Genomic DNA, 9,549 nt, shown 5'->3' with positions numbered 1-9,549 from the left:
GACAGACTTTGAGAAATCAAATTGACTTGCTGAGTCAATATCTTGTTCTGAGCCAAAATGGCATTCAGAGTATCAATCTCAAGAACTCCTTTCTTCTGATTTGTCCCATTGTTCACAGGATTCCTTTCAGAAGTGTACATGAATTGGTTATTTGCAACCATTTCAATTAGTTCTTGAGCTTCTGTAGGCGTCTTCTTCAGATGAAGAGATCCTCCAGCAGAGCTATCCAAGGACATCTTGGATAGTTCAGAGAGACCATCATAGAAAATACCTATGATGCTCCATTCAGAAAGCATGTCAGAAGGACATTTTCTGATTAACTGTTTGTATCTTTCCCAAGCTTCATAGAGGGATTCACCTTCCTTCTGTCTAAAGGTTTGGACTTCCACTCTAAGCTTACTCTTGAGGTCTTTGCCAAGAAGGCATTGACTAGCTTTTCCCAAGAGTTCAGGCTTTCTTTAGGTTGTGAGTCCAACCATATCCTAGCTCTGTCTCTTACCGCAAAAGGGAATAGCATAAGTCTATAGACCTCAGGGTCAACCCCATTAGTCTTGACAGTGTCACAGATTTGCAAGAATTCAGCTAAGAACTGATGAGGATCTTCCAATGGAAGTCCATGGAACTTGCAATTCTGTTGCATTAGAGAAACTAATTGAGGCTTAAGCTCAAGTGTTTGCTCCAATGGCAGGGATAGAGATGCTTCTCCCATAGAAGTCGGGAGTAGGTGCAGTAAAGTCACCCAGCACCTTCCTTGCATTGTTGGCATTGTTGTTGTTTTCGGCTGCCATGGATTCTTCTTCTTTGAAGATTTCTGTTAGGTCCTCTACAGAGAGTTGTGCCTTAGCTTCTCTTAACTTTCGCTTCAAGGTCCTTTCAGGTTCAGGGTCAGCTTCAACAAGAATGCCTTTGTCTTTGCTCCTGCTCATATAAAAGAGAAGAGAACAAGAAAATGTGGAATCCTCTATGTCACAGTATAGAGATTCCTTGAGGTGTCAGAGGAAAAGAAAAATAGAAGGAAGAGGTAGAAGAATTCGAACTTAGTGAGATAGAGTTCGAATTGTGCATTGAGGAGGAGTGGTACTCCATAAATAGAAGGATGCGAGAAGAGGGGAAGAAATTTCGAAAATTAAATTAAAAAGATTTTAAAAACATTTTGAAAAACTTTAATTGATTTTCGAAAACCAAGAGTGGGAAAGAAATCAAGTAATTTTTGAAAAAGATATGATTAAAAAGATATGTTTGAAAAATTATGGTTTTAAAAAGATATGATTGAAAAGATTTGATTTGAAAACAATTTTAAAAAGATTTGATTTTAAAAATTAATGACTTGCCTAACAAGAAAAGATGTGATTCAAACATTAAACCTTTCTCAATAGAAAAGGCAACATACTTGAAATGTTCAATCAAATCATTAATTGTTAGCAAGTATCTTTGAAAAAGGAAAGAAATTGATTTTGAAAAAGATTTGATTGAAAAGATATGATTTGAAAAGATTTGATTTTGAAAAACTTTGAAAACTTGAAAAAAAATTTGCATTGAAAACAGAATCTTCCCTCTTGTGCCATCCTGGCGTTAAACGCCCAGAATGGTGCACATTCTGGCGTTTAACGCCCAATGCACTACCTTTTTGGGCGTTAAACGCCCAACCAGGCACCCTAGCTGGCATTTAAATGCCAGTCTGTCCTTCTTCACTGGGCGTTTTGAACGCCCAGCTTTTTCTGTGTAATTCCTCTGCTGCATGTTCTGAATCTTCAATTCTCTGTATTATTGACTTGAAAAGACACAAATTAAAAATATTTTTGGATTTTTAATAATGAGGAATAATCAAAATGCAACTAAATAACAATGCATGCAAGACACCAAACTTAGCAGTTTGTATACTATTGACACTAACAAAATGAGAATGCACAAAACACTCAAGTCAAGAGAATTCAAAGATCAAAGCAAGGAAATCATCAAGAACAACTTGAAGATTAATGAAGACACATGCATGAATTCGAAGAATGCAAGAAGAACAGAAACATGCAATTGACACCAAACTTAAAATGAGACACTAGACTTAAACAAAAAATATTTTTGGTTTTTATGATTTTGTATTTTTTTTTTTGGTTTTTTTTTTCAAAAATTAAGTGGAAAAGAAAACAAAGGTATCAAAATTCTTAATGAGAATTCCAGGAATCATGCAATGTTAGTCTAAAGCTTTAGTCTAAAGGAATTAGACATAGCTAGCCAAGCTTCAGCAGGACATTGCATTCAAGAGCTAAATTGATGAGGATCAATCAGCTTTGGTGATGATAAGAACATCACCTTGAAACACTAGAATTCATTCTTAAGAACTCTGGAAAAAAAAATACCTAATCTAAGCAACAAGATGAACCGTCAGTTGTCCATACTCGAACAATCCCCGGCAACGCCTCCAAAAACTTGGTGCACGGAATTGTGATCATCAATGGCGCCATCAACATGGTACGCTCATTGCAATCTCAACTCTTCATCACAACTCCGCACAACTAACCAGCAAGTGCACTGGGTCGTCCAAGTAATAAACCTTACGCGAGTAAGGGTCGATCCCACGGAGATTGTTGGTATGAAGCAAGCTATGGTCACCTTGTAAATCTTAGTCAGGCAGACTCAAATGGGTATAGATGATGAATAAAACATAAAGATTAAGATAGAGATACTTATGCATATCATTGGTGAAAGCTTCAGATAAGCGCATGAAGATGCTGTCCCTTCCGTCTCTCTGCTTTCCTACTGTCTTCATCCAATCCTTCTTACTCCTTTCCATGGCAAGCTTATGCAAGGGTTTCACCGTTGTCAGTGGCTACCTCCCATCCTCTCAGTGGAATGTTCAACGCACCTGTCATGGCACGGCTATCCATCTGTCGGTTCTCGATCAGGCCGGAATAGAATCCATTGATTCTTTGCGTCTGTCACTAACGCCCCGCCTCAGGAGTTTGAAGCACGTCACAGTCATTCAATCATTGAATCCTACTCAGAATACCACAGACAAGGTTAGACCTTCCGGATTCTCTTGAATGCCGCCATCAGTTCTAGCCTATACCACGAAGACTCTGATCTCACGAATGGCTGGCTCGGTTGTCAGGCGAGCACTCGGTTGTCAGGCGATCAACATGCATCGTGTATCAGGAATCCAAGAGATATTCACCCAATCTAAGGTAGAACGGAGGTGGTTGTCAAGCACACGTTCATAGGTGAGAATGATGATGAGTGTCACGGATCATCACATTCATCAAGTTGAAGAACAAGTGATATCTTAGAACAAGAACAAGCGGAATTGAATAGAAGAACAATAGTAATTGCATTACTCGAGGTACAGCAGAGCTCCACACCTTAATCTATGGTGTGTAGAAACTCCACCGTTGAAAATACATAAGAACAAGAGTGATCATTGGCTTCGGTCCCAAAGAGGGAACTAGAAGAACAAGATGAAATACAATAGTAAAAGGTCCTATATATAGAGAACTAGTAGCCTAAGGTGTACAAAGATGAGTAAATGACATAAAAAATCCACTTCCGGGCCCACTTGGTGTGTGCTTGGGCTGAGCATTGAAGCATTTTCGTGTAGAGACTCTTCTTGGAGTTAAACGCCAGCTTTTATGCCAGTTTGGGCATTTAACTCCCATTTTGGTGCCAGTTCCGGCGTTTAACGCTGGGGAATCTGAGGGTGACTTTGAACGCCGGTTTGGGCCATCAAATCTTAGGCAAAGTATGGACTATCATATATTGCTGGAAAGCCCAGGATGTCTACTTTCCAATGCCGTTGAGAGCGCGCCAATTGGGCTTCTGTAGCTCCAGAAAATCCACTTCGAGTGCAGGGTGGTCAGAATCCAACAGCATCTGCAGTCCTTTTCAGTCTCTGAATCAGATTTTTGCTCAGGTCCCTCAATTTCAGCCAGAAAATACCTGAAATCACAGAAAAACACACAAACTCATAGTAAAGTCCAGAAAAGTGATTTTTAACTAAAAACTAATAAAAAGTATACTAAAAACTAACTAAAACTACTAAAAACATACTAAAAACAATGCCAAAAAGCGTACAAATTATCCGCTCATCACTTTAGCAAACTTTAATGCTGCTGTCACTCCAGCATCTACCACCACCTCTTCCAGGATTTCAAGCTGTGAAACACTTAGTTGAGAGGGCTGACTTGGTTAAGATGCTGGTGGACTTATCCCAAGGTTAAAGGAAGGCCTTTCATCTTTCCTTTCCTTAAGTTGAGTAGCACTGCAAGATGATAGATATTTAACAAAGATATTAAACAAAAAATTATATTTAATCATTATAGTGAACCAAAATTTAAACAAATAGTGAACCTAAATCCAAACTTATAGTGAACTGAAATGATATTAAAGAAAATTGATATTAAAGAAAAGCAAGTAACATACCTATCAAATGATGACAAGATTGGAGTTTCTTGTTCTAATTTCCATATCACCGGAGGTTCTTCGGATTGTTGATGTTCTTCTTCATCAGAAATTTCATAGATATCGTCATCTTTGAAAAAACTCTTCAATAATAGTACTCGTAAGTGACACTGTAACATCCTGCTTTTTGGGTTCTGGAGGGCAGCTATAAGAAACAGAAAAGAGTCCAAAGACAGCAACACATTGAATTAATTTCTGGTTTCAACTGAACCATAATTAAACTAGGTATGAACATTATAGTGAACCTAAATTATATTAAACAAAAGTGATATTAAAGAATTCTATACTTACACATTAACAAGTGCTTCTTGTTCTGATTGTTGTGCCACTGGAAGTTCTTTGGATTGTTGCTCTTGTTCTTTGGCAAGGCTGTTGCATTAAATAGAAAATAGTTCAATAACAACCCAGAATTATTATCCTATACCATTAAAATTAATAAAAAGAATTTTTATGTGAAACTTACTCTTTGTTAGAAACTTCATAGATATATTCATCTTTGATTAATTCTTTAATTACAGAACTTGTAAGAGACACTGTAATGCCCTGCTTTTCAGATTTTGGAGGCAGTTGTAATAAACAGAAGAGAGTCCAAAGACAATAACACATTGAATTCATTTATGATTTTCAACTGAACCATAATTAAACCATGTATAAGCAGTAAACATTGAACAAGATTCATGTGGTGAATACATATTTATTAACTTAATCATTATTAGAAGTTTGTTGTGTTTCATACATAAATGAAGTCATCTTTGATAAACTCTTCCTGAACAGAACTTGGAAGAGACAATGCAAGAGGATGTCTAAGGAATGTAAACAAGGATAAAGTTAATGTTGAATAATTAGAATTTGTTTTGAAAAATAGGAATTTGCAAATTGAAAAACTCACACTTCCAAAGGCTGAGAAGGTGTTTGTTGTCGAAACTCAACAATTTGTAGCTCAGAATCAGGTGTAGCTCTAGTTACATTTAAACACATTTTTCTTGTGATTAATTAAACAAAAATTATTACCTAAATCTAAAAGAGTAACATAAATATTTTTAACTTACACTGGTAGAGTTTTAAAAGTCTTTCTTGAAGACTTTCTTTTTTCTAAAGTATTTTACAGTGCTTTTCAGGGTTGTTTTCCTAAAAAAAGATAAAAAATTAAAATTAGAAACCAAGATTAAAAGCAGAGGTCTAGAAACATATTAAATTCATTTATGGCAACCACCGAACCGAAAGTATAATATGCAGTGAACCAATTTACCTGGTATTGCTCGCAGCATTTATAGAAGGTGTAGTGCTTCCTTGAGTCTGTAAGATTTGCTCGCTATCCAGATTTATAGTTGGCACTCTAAGGAAGATAAATAAATATTAGTAATTGAATCTAGAGGAATTAGAAAAAGTTGTAGCAAAAGTAAGCAAAGAAAGAAAAAGAATTTGCGAATAATAAACTGAATCTTACGTCTGAGAGAATTCATTTTGTGCTTTTGGAGAGTCAAACTGATCTGGAGCAATGTTTACTAACTGAGCTCCATCATTTCTTTTCTTTGATCTTTTTTCTCTTATCATTTCCAATACTCGTTTTCTTCTTTTCGCAGCATTGTCTTTTGCTTCTTCAGTTCTGAAATTTCACAAAATAAGTATCAAGGAATTTAGAGCCTAAGTATCAATAAAAGAAAATATGAATTGAGAAACTTACTCCTTGTGAGGTTGGGATGGTGTTTTTGCCACCCTTTCCGGTTGTTTTCTTTTTATTATGGGTGTTTCTTCGATTTCATTTTCTCTGAAAAATAGATAAACACATTGAATTTATACCGGACACAAGACACTAACAATGAAGTCAACCAAACTGACAAACACCACCGAACTGAAATAAATCTTTATGCAACACTTACTCGCTTTCAGATTGGCTTGTGCTCTCTGAATCTATCGGCACAGACTTTGTTTTTTTTCTTTGTTTTTTAACCACCTTCGGTGGTTGTTTTCTTTTTTTGTTACAGTTTTTTTATTTCTTCTTCTCTGCAATACATAAGAACAAGCACATAAGAACATATTTAAGCAAATACAAGTTAAATGAAATCAATATGAAAATTAAACTTACTGGCTTTTGGATTCAGATTCGGAAAATCTTTCCTGTTTCGAAGAAGAATCCATCTCGACATTTTTCTTTTTTATTTTCTTTTCTTTTTCTTTCTTGTCCAAGTTACTTGTTTTTGTTTTTTCTTTCTTTTTTTTCTTTTCTGTAAAGAAGTCCCTACAACAGAAATAAGGACTCAATTATTTAATCATCAAGAAAATACATTAACAATCCGATAAACCAAATGAAGCAATTCCACCGATCCGAAAAATTGTTCATATGGTGAATAGTATATGACAACTATTTAATCACCGATAAAAATCTTTCTTAATGCAGAAACTTTCAAATGAACAAACTAAAAATTGCAAGTAGGACAAATAAATTAATTATAACATAAAACCGAAGTTTATTTAGTTAGTAGAGTATTTTAAAAGCATTTGAAAGCAAAATTTTGGGAGAATTTTAGTAGAGTATTTACCAATGGTTCTGTTGGTTCGGATGAAATCCGTTCAAGCATCATTTGCCTTGTCCAATGAGCCACCCACGGTGCAGGGGGAGCATCAGGTGCAAACGGGTGGGGGAACTTGGTTTCGTAGAAATATATCAACATTAATACAAAAACACAGCCATAAACAGACTGTTTCTTCCCCTTTCTCTTGTTTTCAACTCCTTTCATCAAGAAGTTGAGCACATGCTTTGCCCAATCCCATTCCCGAATGTTGTCCACATGAAAGATTAGTGGCTTATGGATTGGGGAGGCCACACTTACCGTTGTGGGGAGCAAGAAGCATTTTTTTATGAAAACAACAAAAGTCCTCTTGAATTTTTTGCGGTTCTCCTCCCCTTCTACATTCATATCCAGCACATTCCTTGTCAAAGTCGCCAAGAAAATATTTTTGACGCTGTCAAATATTTCCTTGTCTACTGAATTGAGGTTGTTGTAATCAACCTTTTCAGGAAAACGATTCCCTACAATATTTTAATAGCGAAAATCTGAGTTTAATTTTCTAGACATCAATGAACTGAAAATAAGCAGTAAGTGGAAAATGTATTACCTCAGTTAGTTATGCCGAGGGCAGCTGCTACTTTCTGAGGAGTTATGAATATTTTTTCCTGGAGAGTTTTCAGGCATCCTTTCTCTTCATCAAACCGATCAAGCAATTTTTTCAACAATGTATTAGAGACATTCATTTTTGGGACATTTGCTAGGGCACCAAATACCATTTCTTCCACAATATCTTTCTTTTCTTGACTCATTTTCCTGTACACTGTTGATATTACCTTTGTTTGGCATTTGCAATAGTGAATTTTTTGCAAGTTTTGAAAGCGGATAAATATATTTAATCTACTTACGTTATAATGTGCCTTTTCCTTCATTGTTTCCATTTTCTTGTTGTGTTTTGCTGTAATGAAAAGTTTTGGTCAATACTTCATTGATTACATCAACAAGCACAAGCATGTATATCTTAATCAAGTCAATTAAAATCTCACAACCCACCGAACTAAAAATTGTTCATGCACAGAACCAAAATCACAAAGCATACCGAACCGAAAAACGTTCATGTGGTTAATAAATGATGATCAACTTTCAATCAACAAGAATAGTATTCCTTCATGCAAAAGAAATACTGAAGATAGTAACAATCATTTTCAAAGCTCTAGTTAAACTATCCACACAAATAAGAACAAGCACGTATATCTTAATCAAATCAACATCTTTCAAAAGAAAAGTTTTTCAAATTTCATCAATTAGGTGTTCTTTCAAAATGACATTTGTAGATTGGTTTCTTTAAAAACTCTTATTGAAACTTGATATCTTCCTTTAAGTATCAAGGTCAACTACCATTCGTGCTGAATTCTATCTAATATAAATGAGACAATTTTACAGTAGTTTGTCTTATCAAAGTGAAAGAGTTGTCTCTAATGTCAATTGTCCTAAACAAAACTTATTAAATACATCAACAAGCATAAGCATGTATATCTTAATCAAGTTAATTAAAATGCCAGAACCTACCGAACCGAAACTCATTCATGCACAGAACCAAAATAAAAAAGGCCAACGAACTGAAAAACGTTCATGTGGCTAATAATGATGTTCAACTTTCAATAAACAAGAATAGTATTCTTCCATGCATAAGAAGAACTGAAGATAGTAACAAAGCTTTAGTTAAATATCCACACCATTAAGAACAAGCATGTATATCTTAAAGCCTTAGTTATACTGAATTGAATGAAAATAACAACAAATCATTCCAAGGCCTAGTTATACTGTAAAAATCATTTACAATAGTTCAATCTACTAAACGAAGCAAATCAAACCAGTAAAACTAAAATGAAGTATTTCTTCATGCAAAAGAAATACTAAACTGAATGTAAAAATAATAAATTTCATTCCAAAACCTAGTTATACCGTAGAAATGCATGCACAATAGTTTAATATACTAAACGAAGAAAATAAATTCAGTATACCTAAAATACAACTACTAGAAAAGCGACATTGCAAGATTTCAGATAAATAGTAGTTTTTTTCATACATTTTGTAGTCTGTGATGCTGTTTTCGTTCTTTTTTGGTTCTTCCTTGCCAAATCTTCTCCCGATTTTGCTGGAGTAGTGGTTTTCGCAAAGAACGTGACTGAAGTTTGAGTGATTTTGAGAGAGATTTGAAGAGAGGGAGTGGTTTCGTGTGTGTTGTAGAAGAAGGAACGTTTTTTCATAATGAAGCGCGAATGAAGAGTCGTTTCGTTTATATGAGGCGCGTGGAAGTCACTTTTATTTAATGAGATTGGAAGCGCGTTATTTGTTTTTGGTTTGGGCCAACTTGGTTATGTGGTTTTATGAATGTGTAGCAAGCCCGTTTTTAAAATGGTCATCAAAAAATTTTTTACTCAACTTTAATTTGTCCTTCAAAGATTTTAAGTTAATCACATTGGTCATTCGGTCACTTTATTTGTTGACGGCGTCAAAATTTATTAATATTATACGTTAAATGATACTACAACACACACTTAAAAATTTTAATTGACTGCTAACATAATAA

At 35.0% G+C, this 9,549-nt stretch overlaps 1 non-coding gene across 1 annotated transcript; it reads left to right on the top strand.

Annotated features, from left to right (window-relative positions):
- Window positions 1-290: 290 nt before the first annotated feature.
- LOC130972461 (small nucleolar RNA R71) lies at window positions 291-398 on the top strand. Its single transcript, XR_009083627.1, has one exon. It is a non-coding gene; the product is annotated as a small nucleolar RNA R71 (small nucleolar RNA).
- The last annotated feature ends 9,151 nt before the right edge of the window (window positions 399-9,549 follow it).

The sequence above is a fragment of the Arachis stenosperma genome, chromosome 3 (genome assembly GCF_014773155.1).
Source record: "Arachis stenosperma cultivar V10309 chromosome 3, arast.V10309.gnm1.PFL2, whole genome shotgun sequence".
Lineage (NCBI taxonomy): Eukaryota > Viridiplantae > Streptophyta > Magnoliopsida > Fabales > Fabaceae > Arachis > Arachis stenosperma.
Note: the sequence above shows the minus strand (reverse complement) of the source record. Positions and strands in the feature narration are given on the sequence as shown.